Genomic DNA, 19,107 nt, shown 5'->3' with positions numbered 1-19,107 from the left:
GGTACCAAAAACACTCAATGAACACAACGGCTCTTTTTAGAGCCAACCAACATCTAAACACTCAAACTTTTTATTTAACTGTATTTTTTGGGGGGTTTTTGGTCGATGTGCGCGCACCTCGCGATTTAAAAAAAAAAAAGAAAACATTTTTTGTGCCCTTCGGGGACCTAGGGGGTCAGGGAGACTCTACCCTGCCCCCTTTTCAGGTTCTCGACTTTTGTTTTTTACTCTCTTCTGCCTCATACTCAAAATGGCGGCTAAAGGGTGCGAGCCCCGTGCGCGCACCTCGCGATTAAAATAAAAAATTGGTTTTTTGCCCTTCGTGGTCCTTTAGGGACCCCCTGAGAAGACTCTACCCTACCCCTTTTCATGTTCTCCACTTTTAATTTTCACTCTGTTTTGCCTCGGTAGGTGCAAACACCATGCGCGCTCCTCGCGATTTAAAAAAAAAATTGGGGGGCCTTCGGGGTCCTACAGGGACCCCCTGAGAAAGCCTAGGGGGTCAGGGACTCTCTACCCTGCCCCTTTATTTTGCCCTCTTTGCTGCCTTGCACTGACAAAATGGCGGCCAACACTTCCTGGTTTCCACCGATTCGAAAGTTGACTGACGTCTAACAGCAAATCAGAATTCCGCTCGTGCACAATGGTGCGCGCACGGGTGAGCGCACAGTGCGCGCTTATGAATATATAATTTTTTTCAAATTCGACCATGTCATGAATGATGTAATATGTGACATCATCAGCAATGGATTGTGGGCATGCAAGTTATAGTGAGTCCAACTAACTATAACGTGGGAATTTCAATGGTTTTGTATGAGTAAAATGTTCAGCTAACTATAACTGGTGTGAAACCTATGGTTTTTTCTGTGAATTTCAAAGGTTTTTTCAAATGCTAATTCCAACAATAACAATTGTGAAACCTATGGTTTTTTCTGTGAATTTCAAAGGTTTTTTAAATGCTAATTCCTAACTATAACGATTATGAAACCTATGGTTTTTTCAGTGAATTTCAAAGGTTTTTTAAAAGTTAATTCCTTTGTATATCGAGTTTGTAACCTACAATTTTTAAAGTGAATTATTATTTTTTTTAGTAGCTGTTTTTTATAACTATTAATTATTATTTATTTTTTTTCAAAAATTAATTTTTCATGTAGGTTTTTTTTTTAATCATTTTGGCTCGGAGCGCTCAGGCTGCGCGCACCGGTAAGCTCACCCGAGAGCACAGCGAGAGCGCTATTCCCGCGTGCGAGAAAAAAAATTGTATTTAAAGTAAAAAATAATGCAAGACATTTAGTGGCATACTTATAAAAGTAATATTTTTGATTTTAAATACCCGTATTTGAACTTTAAACGTATTTCCGAAAAGCTAGCAAAACGTCACTTAGGTGCGCCGTGTAAGCGCCCCCGGAAGTGCCTACGTTCGCGCCGCGTAAGCGCCCCCGGAAGCGCTCCGGTGCGCGCTGCGTAAGCGCTTCAAGTCATATGACCTTAAAATAACACTTTTCATTGGTTCTTTACAGTTTTTTTTACAACTAATAAAAACCCCACCCATTTCCTTCGCTACTTCTTTCACTTTGGAGAGAGCAAGACCTGTTCCCTGTTTCTCTTCATTACTTTTGAAAGAATGGCTGCAAGACCACCTAGCAGCAGTGAAGACTCTGATGAGTTTATCCAGGAGGACCCTCCTCATCCAAAGGTGAAGGAGCAATTCATATGGAAATTTTTTACAATTCCACCAGTGGAAAAGAAGGTTAATGCTCCTAAGGTGGAGTGTAAGATTTGCCAAACAGTTCTTTATCGGGGTGACCCTAGAAGGAAATATAGTTTTGGCAACTCTACAATGATCAGGCATGTTCAAAGGAGGCACCCCCAGAACTATGCCCGTGAGAGTGTCAGGGACCTGGCACGTAATCCCCCAAGGGATGGCGCCTCAACATCCACCGGAGGAGCAACAACATAGGGGAGAGGAAGACCAGTGGAGCTGATCCCCAACATTCAGCCTGTTTTCACTGACATCACTATCAAGTGTAAGCAGTGTGATGAACTGCTTTGCTACGGAGAGCAGAGTATCAAACTAATTGTTCGCCGAAGAGAAGAACAACGTTGCCCAGCCCTAATTTTTCCCCCTTTTTTTTGCTTCTGTTGAGCAGTTTGGCATTCCCTATTTTTGTTTTTGTTCTGAAAAAAAAAAAATTAAGATCGTTTGGAAAAAGCACAAAAAAAAAAACTAAAAAAGAACAAAAAACTGTTTTTTTTAGAACTAGCTCCAATTCTCCAAAAAGAGCTGTATTCTTTACAAATTCTAAAGGAGTGGGTGAAGTGGAGTGCAGTGAGAGAGGAAAGGAAAATGAGTGAGGGAGCAAAGAAAGGGACGAGAGGGGAAGGGAAGTGAAGTAGGGGGATTGAAAGAAGGTGAGTGTTGGAGGTGAGTGAGGGGAAGGGGAGTGAACATGGGGAATGAGGATAAGTGAAGAAAACGGAGTAAGGGAACAGGGGTGAGGAAGGGTAAGAGAAGAGCAGTGAGGTTGAGGAAAAAGGGGTGATAGAAAATGGATAAAGGCAAGTGAGCGTGAGACAAGGGGAGTGAGGGAGTGAGGAGACAGAGGAAGTGAAGGAAAGAGTGAGAAAAGAGGACTGAGTGAGGGAGAAAAGAAAGATATGTGAGGGAGTGTGGTTGAGTTATAGGGAGTGAGTGTAACAGAAGAGGAGTGAGAGACTAAGAGGACGGAGAGAATGGGGGTAACAGAGAGAGAGTGACGGAAGGGGAGTAAGTAAGTAAGAGGACAGAGAGATTGAGAGAAGGAGTTTTTGAAGTGGAGAAAGGAGAGTAACAGAGGGGAAAAGAGTGAAGGAGTGAAGGAAGGGAAGAGACAGGAAGGGAAGTAAAACAGGAGAGCTGAAAGAAAGTGAGTGTGGGAGTGTGGCTGAGTTTTAGGGAGTGAGCGTGACAGAAGACGAGTGAGAGACTAAGAGGACGCAGAGAATGAGGCTAACAGAGAGAGAATGAGGGAAGGGGAGTATAGAAGTAAGAGGACAGAGGGAGTAAGTGAAGGAGTTAGTGAAGTGGAGTAAGGAGAGTAAGGGAAGGGAAAAGAGTGAAGGAGCGAAGAAAAGGAAGAGAAAGGAAGAGAAATGAAGGAGGAGGTCTGAAAGAGGGTGAGTGTGGGAGGGGAGTGAGGAAAAGGGGACTAAACATGGGGATTGAGAATAAGTGAGGGAAGCGCAGTAAGGGAACGGGGGTGTGGGTGTGTGATAGAAGAGTAGTGAGGTTAAGGAAAAGTGTTGAGAAACTAAATTTTGTACGTCAAACTTACCTTATAAGTAATGTAAACTTACTTACATGTTTTCAGTAAATTTAATATCTGTGGAAGAGAAAAAAAGTAAGTTATAATATCTATAATATATATTTCACAATGAAAGAGAGAAAGCAGGAGATTAAAAGTTATAAAAGGGTAGTAAGAGATAAAGTAGGAGTGAAGAACTCAGAAAGGAAAACAAAGGAATGGTGAAGGTCAGAGAGAGTGAAAAAGAAATAGAGGAAGAGCAAATTAGTAAGAGGATAATGACATGGATACATTCAATGATAGAGAACAAGAGAAGGAGAGAGAAATAAAGTGAAAGTGAGTAAGATACTAAAGGAATGAGCATTAGGAAAACTAAAGAAAGAAAGGGGAGTAAAGAAAGGAGAGTGAGTGACAGGGAAGCAGGAGTGATTGATGGTGGATTCATGACATTGAGGGATGGATGGTGAGTGAGGGTGAATGTAGGGTCGTAAGACAGTGAGGGGACAATGGGAATAAGGGTAACAGAGAGGGAGTGAGGGAAGACAAGTGAGAATATGAGAGAATAGAGAGAGTGAGAAAAAGAGTGAGTAAAGGGAAGTTAGGTGAGTGAGGGAAGGGGAATGACTGAGGGAGCAAAGGAAGGAAAGAAGGGGAAGAGAAGTGAATCAAAGGGACTGGGAAAAGCTGAGTGTTTGAGGAGAGAAAGAGGAAGGGGAGTTAAGGATGATGAATGAGGCTAACTGAGGGAACCGGAGTAAGGGAACAAGGGTGAGGGAGGGTGAAGGAAGAGCAGTGAGATTGAGGAAAGAGGGAAGATAGAGGGAGGATAAAGGCAAGTGAGCATGAGACAAGGGGAGTGAAGGAGTGAGGAAATAAAGGTAGTGAAAGAAAGAGAGACAGAAAGAGACTGAGCGAGAGAGCAAAGAAAGGTAAGTGAGAGAGTGTGAGTGAGATATAGGGAGTGAGCGAGACAAAAGAGAAGTGAGATACTCAAGGGACAGATAAAGCAAGGCTAAAAGAGAGGGACTGAGGGAAAGAGACTGAGGAAGTGAGAGGACAGAGGGAGTGACTTAAGGAATGAGGGAATTTGAGTAAGGTGAGCAAAGGAAGAAGAATGAGTGAGGGAGCAAATGAAAGAAAGAGAGGGGAAGAAAAGTGAAGAAGGGAGTCTGAAAGAAGTTGAGTGTGAGAGGGGAGTTAGAGAAAGGGCAGTAAATATGAGGAATGAAAATAACTGAGGGAAGTGGAGTAAGGGAATGGGGGTGATGTAGACTGAAAGAAGGGTAGTGAGGTTGAGCAAAGAGGAGTAATAGAGAGTGGATAAAGGTGAGTGATTATAAGAGAAGGAGACTGAGGGAGTGAGGAAATAGAGGTAGTGAAGGAAAGAGTGAGAGAAAAGAACTGAGTAAGGAAGCAAAGAAAGGTAAGTGAGGGAGTGTGGGTGAGTTATAGGGAGTGACCTTCATGGAAGAGGAGTGAGAGAGTGAGGGGACCGAGAGAGTGAGGCTAAGAGAGAGGGAGTGAGGTAAGGGGAGTGAGGATGTGAGAGGACAGAGGGAGTGAAAGAAGGAGTGAGTGAAGTGGAATAAGGTTAGTGAGGCAACGGGAATTATTCAGGAAGCAAAGAAAGAAAAGAAGGGGAGGGGGAGTGAAGTAGAGTGACTGAGAGCTGGAAAGTGGTGGATGGGAGAGAGGGAAAGGGCAGTGAAGAAATGGAGAATGAGGATAAGTGAAGGAAGTTAAATAAGGAAAGGGAGCTCAGGGAGAGTGAGAGAAGGCTAGTGAGGGTGAGTTAAGAGGAGTGATAAAGAATGGAAAAAGGTGAGTGAGCATAAGACAAGGGGAGCATAATATATATTTGATAATACAAAATACAAAATAATTTGTACAACATGTTATATGGTTTATTTTTGCTGTTCTCAGAATCTATTGAATTTCACTTAAAACAGTGACTTCAATACTACTCATCATATGACAGCGGGCAAAAAAAACACAATCAAAATGATTGTGTTTAAATAACCCATACACGGTTTCACTAAATAATGTAAAATTTAGAAAAGACTTATCTTAAGTCACTTTTGATCCACGTAATTTTCCACGAGGCCAAAAAGTATATGGAAAGTCCTTTTCTTTGGAAATTATTCAAGAGTGTTCTTAATCTCCCATTTACCCGAGTTTCTGAAAGAAAAGCTCCAACATCTTTTACATTATGAAACAATAGTTTTATTTCCAACTCCTCGCTTACTTTTCATTAATATTTCCTACAATACTCACATCACACACTATGTGATACACTTATACTACCTCTATGACAACTACATGTTTTTTATTATCTTCAGCACTCTCACTCAGAAAGTAATTTTGAACATCAAACTAAATTTTATTAACTGCTCCAATCTTCATAGGCCAATTACCTTCCCTAAAATTTCGGTTGTAAGAACACTAGGTAAGAATTTTGTAAGTCAGAAGGCAAACGTTGTTTGAAAGTCAATTGAGTATCATCACAGCTACTCCAGCCTTTTTGACATTTTAAATAAGCTGTGTAATGTCCTGATGTTGTCGATGGACCATCATGCTAAATAATTGCTGCAGTTGCAAAGGTTCTTCCTGAAATTGACAATTGAGAAGCCACAGCATTTTTAATTAAAGTTGTCAATTTAGTTCCATCAGGTCTACATCGTTGGAACATTAAAATTACATACTGTCCATAACTTTGTATAAATAATGTTGATTGCATTGCAGATTTACATCGAGTACAGACCATGTTTTGATTTGCTTCTCTAAATAGATTTTTAAAAGACACTGATTTGCAGTCTGGTAAAGTCAAATATATAAATCTTTCAGGGTCTATTGTAGTACTACTTGAAAAGGAGCAATTGTCGCAGTCATGTTGCCATTTATAAGAAAGGCCAAAAAGATTTTCTTTAATCTTTATTCGATATTCGATATATTGTCATATCATAAAAGTACATTGATCATAAAAACATTCAAATTTACAAAACACATTTCATTTAAAATGATTAAAAAAAGATGCTATATACATTTAAAACATGATGTAATACAAATCAAAATAACATGACAATATTAGGTATCACATTATTTAAAAAAGGGAGTTATTAGTTTGTAAACATATCCATGTGGCCTAAATATTAGTTCCATTACATATTCTTGTTCGAATGAGCCAGGCGCTAGATAAATATTTAGCCACACCACAAACAATAAAAAATGGGAACGTATTAGTTGTAATAATACGGAGGGCAACCCGAAAGTCTCTAGTCCCAAGCTCTCTGCAAACTGGTCTGAGCCATCTCTGTCTTGCCCTCTTGTAAGTTTTACAGCCAAACAGAAAATGTGCAAGATATTCTGTTTTGGAGGGACAGCAAGGACATGCACCGTTCATTGATCTTGAGGCTTTCCATCCTTTAGTGAATTGATTAAGAGGTAAAGTACCATATCTCATCTTTAGGAAAATCACATCTCTAGGTGTTGTTATCAGATCTAAAAAGGGTTCCAGCTTTCTAGTTGATTTGTGTGCCATGAATTGCGTAGTTAGAATACCACAACTTGGATTCCTCGGTTCTCGAGCCTCCACCCACTCCCAATAAATTTTCTTTATTACTTGCTTTGGAGGTCCAGGTTTCAGTCAGGCCCAACTTGAGAACCAGCTCTTTGAGCTTATTAACCCAGTGAATTTTACACCCGGTGTTCAGTGCAATCAGTTCGTCCAGCACTAGGGAATAATGTACCAGCACAGGGGTCCTCCTTAAGCGTACCCAGAACAGCAATGGACGCAAGTGAACTACATCTGAGATGGTGCGCTTGCCCAAATCTAGGAGCAATGGTTTCAGTGGAGTCGATACCAGTAAGGCAACCAGATCCCTAATAAATTTATTCTCTGCCTTAATCAAAGCGTCAACATTTTCTCCACCCCATAGTTCTGCACCATATGTCGCTGAGGGCAGCGCCCTGCCTTCGTACACGGCAAGAGCAGGGCCAATTGGTCTACTGACTGATAATCGCTGGCTCCTTAATATTACACCCGAAACTCACCTGAGGTTTAGCTGCATCTTTGCCATATGGGAATCCCACCTCATTTTACTGTTTATCCTTATTCCCAGGTAGTCCAATTCATCCACCACCTCAAGTTGTGTACCATTAAGGGTAATATGAGGATTCCTTCCCTCTTTTTGGGGCGGTAATACCATCAGCTTTGTTTTGGTCGTGTTGATGGTAAGACCACGCTCATCACAGAATAGACTAAATTTGTCCAAGAGTTTTTGCAGGCCCATAGGGGTTTTGGCCAACAAAAGGGTGTCGTCCGCGAACAGGAGGGTTGGTGTTTTCTCTCCTGCCAAGACCGGGGCATCGGTGCTGTCCTCCCTCAACCGCTCCACAACCCCGTTAACGAACAGGGAGAACAGCATCGGGGCCATCACACAGCCCTGGCGTACAACCGTATTCACGGGCACCCTTCCCGTTAACTGCCCCTGGCTCCCCCATCTAATCCTGGCATAGCTATTCTCATGGAGCTTAACAATAAGTTCCAGAAGATAGCATGGAAAACCCATGTCCAGTAAAACCCTCCAAAGTTTATCGTGGGGTACCAGGTCAAAGGCACTTTTTAAATCTACAAAGGCCAGGTAGAGTTTTCCCCTCCTAACAGTGACTGTTTTCCAATAAATAGCCCAAAACCTAAAAACCTGGTCCATGGTCCCCACATTTTTACGGAAGCCTGCCTGGTAGTGGGAGAGTATAGACCCCTCCTCAACCCAACTGTCTATTTTATTCACTATCGCCCGTCCAACTACTTTTTGCACAGCATCGATTAAACTAATCGGCCTGTAGTTGGCGGGGTGCTCCTTATCACCTTTCTTGTGGATTGTGACCACTTCTGCTCCCTTCCAGGAGTCGGGGACTGGGTGACCAGTAAGTATTAGATTTATCAAAGGGGCAATAAAATTGGACCACAGCTTGGGATCATGTAAAAACAGATCACTTGGTATCCCATCCGGACCAGCTGCTTTCGCGGGGGTTATTTTCCGTATAGCTGCAGCTACTTCCTGCACTGTAAAAGGCTCAATGGATGTTATCCTGTTATCCCTAGGGCCTACTGGGTCCCATCATAGTGGAGTCACTTCTTTCTCACAATGGTACAAATTAAAAAAATGTGTATACCATTGTTGGTCCGTTATATGGTTAGCAAGGGGGTCAGCACCTCTTCTATCCAACTTATTTATCATTTTCCAAAATAGTATTGAGTTGCCACCCTTAGTTCCTGCCATAACTGCTCTTCCCAGTCCCTCTTGGCCCTTTGTATACAGCTTTTGTAGTCTTTTCTGGCCAATCGTACTGCTACGTTGTCCTTCCTCTTGATCGCAATTCCTATTTCCCTTCTTTTCTTCCTCAATTGAGCCGTGTACAAGGGGGTGCTAGCTTGTTGTGTGCATTTCTTTATAGAACCTCCACCACCCTTTACAGAAAAGAGGGATCCTATATTCCTTACCAGGGTGTTATAGGAGTCCTCAAGGCTAAACCTAATACTGTCCTTGCTAGCAACCGTGTTCACAAGTAGCAATTCCCTAGTTTGTGATTCAACCATTCCTCTGATAGAGAGCAAACTGTCTTCTTGTCCTACAAGTCTGTTCCACTTGAGTTTACGATTACCATCAGACAGGGTAAATTCTTTAGTGGTCAAGAGTGGAATTTCTACCACCTCCCTCCCCCTCCCCCATTTTATTCCCATACACAGTGGATTATGGTCGCTGTCTTGTGACTGTACAACTTCCATATCCACTAGTCTACTCCAGGAGTTGATATCTAGCAGGATATAATCAATGCGGGAGGGACAACCGAGTTTGTTATAGGTCATTGCCCCTATTGGGTCAGATTTTGTTCTCCCATTCAATGCTCGTAGATTATATTCAACTGTTAGAGCATTCAGTTGTATCACTCTCGGGGTCCACTTTTTTACTGGAGATAGGGTTAACAAAGGGATAGACCTGGCACAATCACCCTCATTCATACACATACATTCATCCCTGTCCAAAGGTTCATAAGTACAATTAAAATCTCCACCAATGACAATACTGGACAGTGGGCGGATATCTGCTAGTGCACCCTCCGGGAGTGCTATAGTAGGTGACATTTGGCCTCTTGGAGTCCCACGTGCGTACACATTAAACAAATCAAAAGTTTTATGACCCTTAACAGAAAGATGCAGTAGATCATGTGATGGCCACGAGTGGAAGACAATAGACAAATTAAGCGATATTTTAGTCCAAATGTGTAAGCCCCCATAGGGCCGTCCCCGCCCAATGCTAGTAGCTGGTATAAAATGTGTTGTATACACACATATATGCTGGGGAGATATACTCCACGTTTCCTGGAACATACAGATGTTGTATTCATCTATGAATTCATTCCATTCCGGTTTGGACATGTTTTTTTGTAGCCCTGCTATGTTCCAGGAAATTAACTTTATTGTACCTGTATCGGGAATTGCCTTATTTATAATTACTTCTAGGGCTTTTTCTCCTTTATCCTCAACCTGACATTTTTCAGTTGTTGGCACACTCCCAGGTGCATCCACCCTAGGTGGGGGTGTAGACTCATCATTATCCTCCCTGGCATCTTTTCCTGGACATTTGTTTTTATGGCCGGCTGTATTTGCTTGGGTATCACTCAGAGCCCAACCACACAGTCAGTCAATTCCTTCCATCCCTTCGAACATGGAATAACGATTATATGTGGGGATGTTGAAGCCATAGGTGGAAAAGTCGCGGCCTCGGGTTGCTGGAGAATATATTGGCCTTTTCAACAATGACTGTGGGTAGAAGTAGGTCAGGCCTCGAGTTGTGATTCCCTCCCTATCTCTCCCATCATACCATTCCCCAATGTGTTTGGGGACTCTGTGATCTCTAAAATTTATAATGATCACGTCCCCTTTTTGGTCCTTGGGTCTACGGCCTAACCATACAACCCTTCTCACATTCAATATTTCCCCATTTAAGTTGGGTGGCAATGGTCTATTATTTACCAACCAATGAATCACCTTATTCTTCAATGTGTGGAAGTTTTCTCGTTTACCATCTTCTAATTCAGGTACCCCTGTCATGATTACTACGAAAGGTGCTGCCTGTGGTGGAAGATCTACATTCCTCTTGGGCATTCTGGGTGGAATATAGTTAGAATGACTCATATTATCTTTTGGGATGGACGCATTGATTTGGTTACTGTTTGTTTTTTGTACCGGGGCCAATCCTCCCCCTTTTCCACTTACAACATTTGTTTGTGCTTTAGTTGTGTTATTAGTGGCCTTGGGTCCCTCTGCTGATGGTGTTACTACTTCCTTACTATTTTTTTTCTTGACGCTCTTCGGGGGCCCTGATGGAACTGACATACCTTTGTGGCTTTTATGGGTACTAATAAAAAGCTCCCTGGTCTGGTCAGCATTCCTCTGTATCGATGTTTCTATCTCCCCCATCTTTTCTGATATGATTTTGACCCTATGGATTAAAGGGAGTATTAGGGACCTAACTAGGGACTCTATATTTCCCAGTAAATCCTTTGCAACTTTACGAACAGTTGGCTGGGGCTCACTCTTGTTGCTTTCTAGTGCGAGACGATCTACCCCCTCGGTACTTAGTGGGTTATGGGCTTCTCCTAATAATTATGAGAGTCAACTTTGTCGATTCCCCCCCTCCCCCGTTTCCTCTTTTTAGGCCGATTTATAGATATCAGATTCATGCTTGTGGGTTTATCAACTAAGGGGTCAAGAGAGGATCTCTCCTCATCGGATGAGATTTCTAATAGTGAATTCGCAGTTGGGGCATTTGTGTTACGATCAGATGACTTATCTTGATCCCTCAGCTGATGCGGAATGCTAATATCACCCCCCACAGCTGCCTTTTGTGGGCTACTGTCGTGTATAATCAATCCCATAGAAGAGCGTTTGGAGTGCACAGGAAAGGAGGCAACTGATGCACTAGTGGAAGTCAAGAGTGGTACTACCTGAGTAGCGTTATCAGTAATAGTGTCTCCGTTATGATTACAACTAACATGTTGTGCTACTGGGAGAAATACAAAAGATGGAACACAAAAAGAATCCATAGTAGTGTTATCCATTATACTATTCGTGATTATCGAAGTGTCAACTGTTGACAAGAGTGGCAGGGGTCCGCATGGTAGTGAGAGTCTTCGCTCAGTATGCTCAATGGCGTTTGCCACCACCACTATGGTCTTTTGAAGCATACGATCTATAGCTGTTAGGCTGGGTAGGGAAGTATTTGTGTCTTTCAGCCTTTTGTTAGGTGGAGCAGGCATTTTTGTACAATAAGCAGATCCCTATGTGATAAACACAGTGTCCAAATCCCCAGTTCAAATTCACGTGGTTAATAACAAAGTCAGGCAACTAAGTCTTACTTGTGAGTGCTTGTTGGCCCCGGAATATTCCTATGGATGAATCAAGGGGGGGTGGCCCAGCCCATCCTCCTTCGGCCTCCGAACGGCCACAAAACGGCCCCGCCCTTGTCCCGGGCTTCTCCCGCGCGCGACTCGCGGGGCGAGAGGCGTTCCACACTTTTAACGCGCCTCCGGGCGCTCTGCTGCCATCACAGCCGCCGGTGCACCTGGGAATTATAGTTCCCTGCCCTCGCGGCGGCGATGTTGTGTGCGCGGCTGCACCGGTAATCCTCGCGCCGTTTCCCTCACGGCACAGTTATGACAGCCTCAAGGATTTGGTGAATGACAAGCCGTTCCCCTCACGGCACTGCTGGCTCTCAGTTCAAACGCTCCCAATGAGCGCTCAGCGCTCCACACTTTTTACGCGCCTCCGGGCGCTCTGCTGGCGTCACAGCCGCCGAGGCACCTGGGAATTATAGTTCCCTGCCCTCGCGGTGGTGATGTTGTGTGCGCGGCTGCGCCGGTAATCCTCGGGCCGTTTCCCTCACGGCAGAGTTATGGCAGCCTCAAGGATTTGGTGAATGACAAGCCGTTCCCCTCACGGCACTGCTGGCTCTCAGTTTAAACGCTCCCAATGAGCGCTCGGCGCTCCACACTTTTAACGTGCCTCCGGGCGCTCTGCTGGCGTCACAGCCGCCGGGGCACCTGGGAATTATAGTTCCCTGCCCTCGCGGCGGCGATGTTGTGTGCGCGGCTGCGCCGGTAATCCTCGCACCGTTTCCCTCACGGCAGAGTTATGGCAGCCTCAAGGATTTGGTGAATGACAAGCCGTTCCCCTCACGGCACTGCTGGCTCTCAGTTCAAACGCTCTATATCTACACCTTCATCTTGCAATACAACAAGCATATACATTAGAAATTCCTGACAATCTTGCTGAATATTCTGTGAAAATTAAATTAGACCAGAACATATGTCTAAAACATTTTGAATTTCAGAAACACTTTGTATTTTTGTTCTATCACTGCTACATTTCTCAAACACAGAATTCAACAAACAACATAATCTTTGATCTCGATTTTCAGCAATCTGTTCTTGTACAGTTTGGAGAAAAAAAAACAACATTAACCACATTAGCATAGCAGTTGACACCAGAACTGTTTTCAAACTGAAATCCAACAACATCTTTAACTGAATCCCTTTCCTTTCTGCTTACAATTACTGGTTCATCTACTTTTTTTCTTTTTGCTACAATTTTTCTCATTTCTTCTTTTTCGGCCTACAACACGCTTTTCAAATAGAGGATATTGAGCTAAATTTGGAGCATACTCTCTTCTTAACCTATTATATTCCTTTACACAATTTAGATCTGCACTAATCTTTGTGTCATCAAAATCAATCAAGTACAATCCAGATAAAGTTCTAACTCGAGATAAAGCAACATATGCCATACCCGCCTTGAACACAGAACTTCCAATATTCACCAAAGCACTATCTACACTAAAACCTTGAGGTTTATGAATAGTCACTGCATATGCCAAAGACACAGGAAACTGTTTTCTGCGGACATATAAATCTTTCACAAGCAAAAATCGGGCAGAACAACGACTGATTTGTTGTACTTCTTCAATGCCAATATCATCTGAATCTGTTCCAAATTTTGGTGCATCTTTGATCCGTAGCAGCATATGTATGTGTGGAGCACCTCTAGCTTGATACTCCTTTCTCCAAAAGAAATCCAACACCTCTCCAAGCGGAGGATTTTTTTTGTTTGTAATAAAAGACATCATAGCTTCAAACCTATGATTAAAATACCTGCATACATTAACTGGATCCAAAGAGCACAGTTCTCCAGGTGTCATGTATTCAATATTTTCAATGTTTTCATTTGCCTCTCGTAGAAATTCAAGTAAGTCTTCCCAAGCATACTCAGCACAGCTAAGAGTGAGGAACCATGTAGGAGTTCCTAAGTTTCTTAGCATACATTTCAATTTCCCATGACGACGGTACCAATACTCGTTAGTACCACGCTGACATGCCATGAGATTAATTAGCTGAGATTCCAAAACACTGTCTTGCAGTTTCACTTTATCCATAAAGTCCTTTGCCGAAACATTTTGTAGATGTGCTCCACTTTTCAGTATATGGTTCACTGCATAAGAAAGTCCAGACAAGTCACTCTCAAACTGTAAATGGAACAAATATGGAATGCATTGACGAAACCTTGGATCTTCTGCATATAATCTTGAAGTCCGGTATTCAGATGCAGGAATTTGAACAGGTCGGTCGTCATATCGTCCACCTTCACCAGTTGGAAATAACTGTGGAAAACAACGAGCTTCCAAACTTTCTTCCCATACACTAATGGGACTTTTGCTTCTTTCATTTGAAACAAGTCAATATCATTCCCCATTTCTTCTTTGGAATGGAATGGATGAACACTATAATGTTCATAAATGTCTTTACTTCTAGAGACATTAACTTTTTCTATTTGCCCAGCGGGGAAATGACTGTCCTCTTCTACAGTTGTTTCCTCTTCTCCCACATACACATTTTTATAGTACTGATTATTTTTTTACCAGATACAACGTTGCCTTTTTGACTTTCCTAACATCCACTAATTCTTGCCAGATTTTCTTACTCTTTGTCGGAACACCATTAACTAGAATACCCAGAGGTTCCTCCTCTACTTTTTCTACACCAATTGTATCAATATTTTTCTTAAAATCTAGAGGCAAATAAACAACTCTTCCCTTTAATCCTCTCTGTACATCTGAAGGAGGCAATTTCCCTGTCTTAGGCTCCATGCGCACAATAGCCTGAAAAGGATGCACACATTGAATCAGAATAGACTCATAGGTATTTAAATCCATCAATTCAGAAGGAATGTCTACCAACTCCAGATTATTATGAACAGCTCGAGCAGGCATTCTGTTTTCATTTAATTTATTATAACAATATTTACAAATACGTTGATCAGAACCCAAATCAAAACAATTTTCAACCAACAAATAAGTTGCAAAATCCTTCCACTCCTTATTATTTACCTTTTTGCTTTTTACATATAAATCAACTAATCTAGTCTGATGCTTATAATGAGTTCGTCGACAACACACACAAGTAAAATTAGGCCTTTCACTTGAATTGACCTTAAACTTGGTAATTTCATGTTCAAATGTTTCTGTACTTGAAATCTCTACATTCTCTTCTATATTACCTTCTATTACTGTATCTATTTCTGCACTGTCCCCTTTTTCACCAAAGTAACAAAACTCAATTTCTTCACATATGATTTTCACATCTAATTCAGTTCCATGCAAAAGAGCACTGTTTAACTGTTTTAGTTTAAGTGCTGGACTTTTTGCATAATACAGCCTTCTCACTAATTTCCTCACTTTATTATGATGCACTGCTAACATCCTAAAATGGTGAAAAACACTCTGACATACTTTTCTTGAAAGACAAGCCAGTGAATGCCCTTGCAAACCTGTTTTTTCTCTTACTTTACAAGGATCCAACTCTTGCAAAATTTTCATTTTTTGTTTTAGACTTTTCTTAGTATATGTCCGTAAGAAACTGCGAAACAAATCAATTGAATCATGTTGCACACTACAAATACTACTACAATTCCAAGTATACACTAGAGCCTTAGGACATCTCCCTAAAACTTCACCAGCTAACACCTCTTCTGCATTTCTAGGCACAATCTTTTCTTTTTCAACCGGACAACCGTCCTTCACCTCATATGCTCGACCACTGGTGTCAACTGCATGCACCAAATCATTATCCTGAAAGTAACTTTCTTCATTAAAAAATGGCTCACAACTTGAACTATGCTTAAATTATCCAGAAAAAACATCACAAAAATTAGTCCGATTAATTACTCTTCTCCACTTACATTTTGATTTGAAAACATTGATTACCTTATCTAGTGTACGAATTCTATTCATTACTAATCCATATTACTTGTTTTTCACTTTAAATGCTTCATCGACAACCTTAATTATGCTTTTTTTTCTTGTAAAAATCGATCTTTTTTTGATACCTCTACATTTTTTAATAAATTGTATACTATTCTGTTATAAAACATTCGTCTACGAATTTCAATAAATTGATTTCTCCTTCTATTCCAATAGACAATATCATCTCCTTCTACAGGTCTATAATTTTTTGAGGGACACAATTTCTTCTTTATAATTAAAGGTGTTTTAATCTTCTTTGAAATAACATCTCTTTTTTTTGACATTTCAATAACTTCCTGAGAAAATTCTTTGTTTGATCACCAGGAGCATTATTTTTTTTCACTGAAGAATTTGTTTTGGATGAGTCTTGTATTTCTTTTTTCTTGAACCGTAATTCTTTTTTGTAATTTTTTTGACGTCTTTCTTTTGATGGTATATTCTTTTTTTTTATATAGCTGATTATAATCTGTGGTAAAGAAAAAATTCCATATTATAGACCACTACAAACATATTATACAGGAATTACAATAAGTAAACAATATAAACACTAGTTTACAACATAAGCCTGATTTACATTACATGTGCTGTGCTTTGTGTCAAAAACGATTTACTATGGAAAATGTTTTCTGGTAAAATGTCTGGCTTTTAAATTTTGGACAAGGTTCACACTGAGTGTCTGTTTGAAATAAGGAATTACATTTTCAAATTTTTCATTAATGTCACCTGTGCCTTCTAACAGTTTGCCTCTCTTAGCTTAAAGGGTACTCTGTGTCTGTGTCTCATGTCACTTTGCACGTGCATAATCTCTCTTTTTCTGTGTGTCATTTCTCTCTTTGTGTGTGTGTCATGACATCTGTCTCATGTGCCTAAGATCACACTGTGAGTCAAGGTTGATTTTAAATGGATCTGGGTGAATAATATGCTTAGTTGATGTCTTTAAAAATATGGAAGTACATGTTTTTTTAAAATCAGTTGGGATTTAGTATTTATTCTAGTAGGGAATCTTAGGCAGCATGTCTGTTAGGCCTGTTACTTCAGAAATAGGCTCTAAGCTGTGCAATAAAGATGCAGGGTGTGCCTTTGAAATGGGAGAGGAATGTTATGTGTTGCTTATATATATGTGGTCTGCTTTTTGCCAGTAGAGACAGTGAAATAGTATGAGCAGAGACACACATATTGCATGCAGAGACAGACATGGTAGATTACATGTAATAGCCTTTCAACGCTGACGTCATGCTTGAATTTGAAGTGATTCAGGACTCCACCTCGGATGATGAGGAATAGACTCCACAACCACCCTCCTCATGGAGAGATGCCCTGGAGCCACTCCGGTCCTGGAGTGTTCCGTTTGTCGGTATACCCGTAGGAATGTAGAATATGGCTAACTCCAAGGACTGTTGACGGTCTTGGGCGATGCAAATTACTTTGTTTAGCGTGCGCATAAATCTTTCCGCTTCACCATTTGCTTGCGGCCACCTTGGAGTTATATTTTTGTGGGTGATGCCTAGAGACAACAGGTAATTGGCTATTTCATGTCCCTCAAACAGAGGTATGTTGTCAGTCCATATCTCTTGGATGAGACCATGATTGGCCATCACTTTTTCCAACTTTGGGATGACTTCACTGGCCATCGGTGACTGTAGTATTTCCACCTTAGGATACTTGGAGTGGTCATCAATCAGCAGAAAAGTGTATCTCCCATCTGGAAGACTCCCAAACTCCAAACTGACGCACGCCCAGAGACAGTCAGGTCGCGGTTTAGTGATTACTGGAGCTGGTGAGCTGCTTATACCGGTGGCCTGGCACCATTGACATGACTTCACAGCCTCCTCCACTTTCTTGTCCATCAGGTGAAACCACACTTTTGTCCTCAGGCGTGTCTTGGTTTTCACCATTCCCGGGTGACCAACATGCACCAGCTGGATCACCTGATTGGTCAGGGCTGAAGGTATCACAAGGTGAAGGTTTTGAAAAAGCAACCTGTGAATTTCTCATTGAGATCCTGCCGGACGTTGTAAAGGCTCTCCATGATTCTTTTCGCCTGCGGGGTGAGAGCTTTCCAGTCACACCTCACACTTTGCCACCGGCCATGCTTCAGAATCCCTATTGCCCGTTGGATGCATTCATCTAGACTGGTATCTTCCCCCAACACCTTCATGGTCAGCAGTATGGGGCATGACCTGGCAGTAATGTATCGGACATATTCTTCCTTGTCCTCTGCATCATCCTCCTCCTCCAGGGTAGCAGCCCGGGGGTGACAGGAGAGGTAGTCAGCCAAATTCTGCACCCCGGGGTGATACCTCATGAGGCAGTTGTACCCCTGCAGCTGCAACATCCATTTGTCTATGTGTGGGGGCAATTTGGAAGGTGTTCCAGCAAAGATAGACAAAAGTGGCTTATGGTCAGTTGCCACAACACAAGGTTGCCCATAAACGTACAAGTGGAAGTGGTGACACCCCCAGTGGATTGCTAAACTTCCTTTTCTATTTGGGAATACCGCTGCTCTATGTCTGTCAGTGACCAACTCGCAAAAGCCACAGGGCGCAGCCTTCCTCTGCTCGACTCTGCTGCTGCAGCACTCCTCCAAGTTCCTTTGGTCCAGCATCGACCCCGACCATGGTCAACTTCCGCTTTAAATGCTGTTTCCTACTCCTGATTCAGGAGACTGAGCCTTTGGTGAGTTTTTGGAGAGGCTGGGTGAGGGTGGTCAGATCCCGGATAAATCGGCCACAATAGTTGACCATGCCCAGGAAGCTTCACACTTCAGTGACGCTGGTGGGGGCAGAGGCCAATTTGATGTTGCACACTTTGTCCGAGTCTGGAGTCACGCCTGTGGCCAAGAATACATAGCCCAAAAATTGGATTTGCTGTTTGAGAAATTCGCACTTATCTCGATGCAGAGAGAGTCGCGATTCCTGAATCCTCTGAAGCACTTGCGTCAGCCTGGCATTGTGTTCAGCAACTGTTGTGGCATAGATGAGAATGTCATCACTGATGTTCACCACTCCGGGAGGGTCCATCAGCGGCTCATGTATTATGTTCTGAAAGACTTCCGCTGCACTCAACACTCCGAAACTCAGGCGGGCGTATCGCCTCAGACTGACATGAGTGGAAAAAGTTGTGATGTAGCATGACTCTTTATCCAGCACCAACTGGTGAAACCCCGACCGAAAATCCAGCTTGGAGAACCAGCACGCTCCACTCAACTCCCCAATCAGATCATCAATCGTGGGAGTGAGGTGTCTTTCCCTTTTTATTGCAGCATTGGGTAACCTCATGTCAACAGAGATCCGCAACTCACTCGGTCACTTGAGCTTTTGAGTGACCATGATTGGTGAGACTCAGGGGATGGGACCTGTTACTTTGTCAATGATTCCAGTGGATTCCAACGTGGATAGTTCTTTTTCTACTAGTGGCCTCAGATAAAAAGCAACGTGGCAGTGCTTAGGGCTACTGGCTGAACA

The sequence above is a fragment of the Lissotriton helveticus genome, chromosome 1_1, assembly GCF_964261635.1.
Source record: "Lissotriton helveticus chromosome 1_1, aLisHel1.1, whole genome shotgun sequence".
Taxonomy (NCBI): domain Eukaryota; kingdom Metazoa; phylum Chordata; class Amphibia; order Caudata; family Salamandridae; genus Lissotriton; species Lissotriton helveticus.
Note: the sequence above shows the minus strand (reverse complement) of the source record.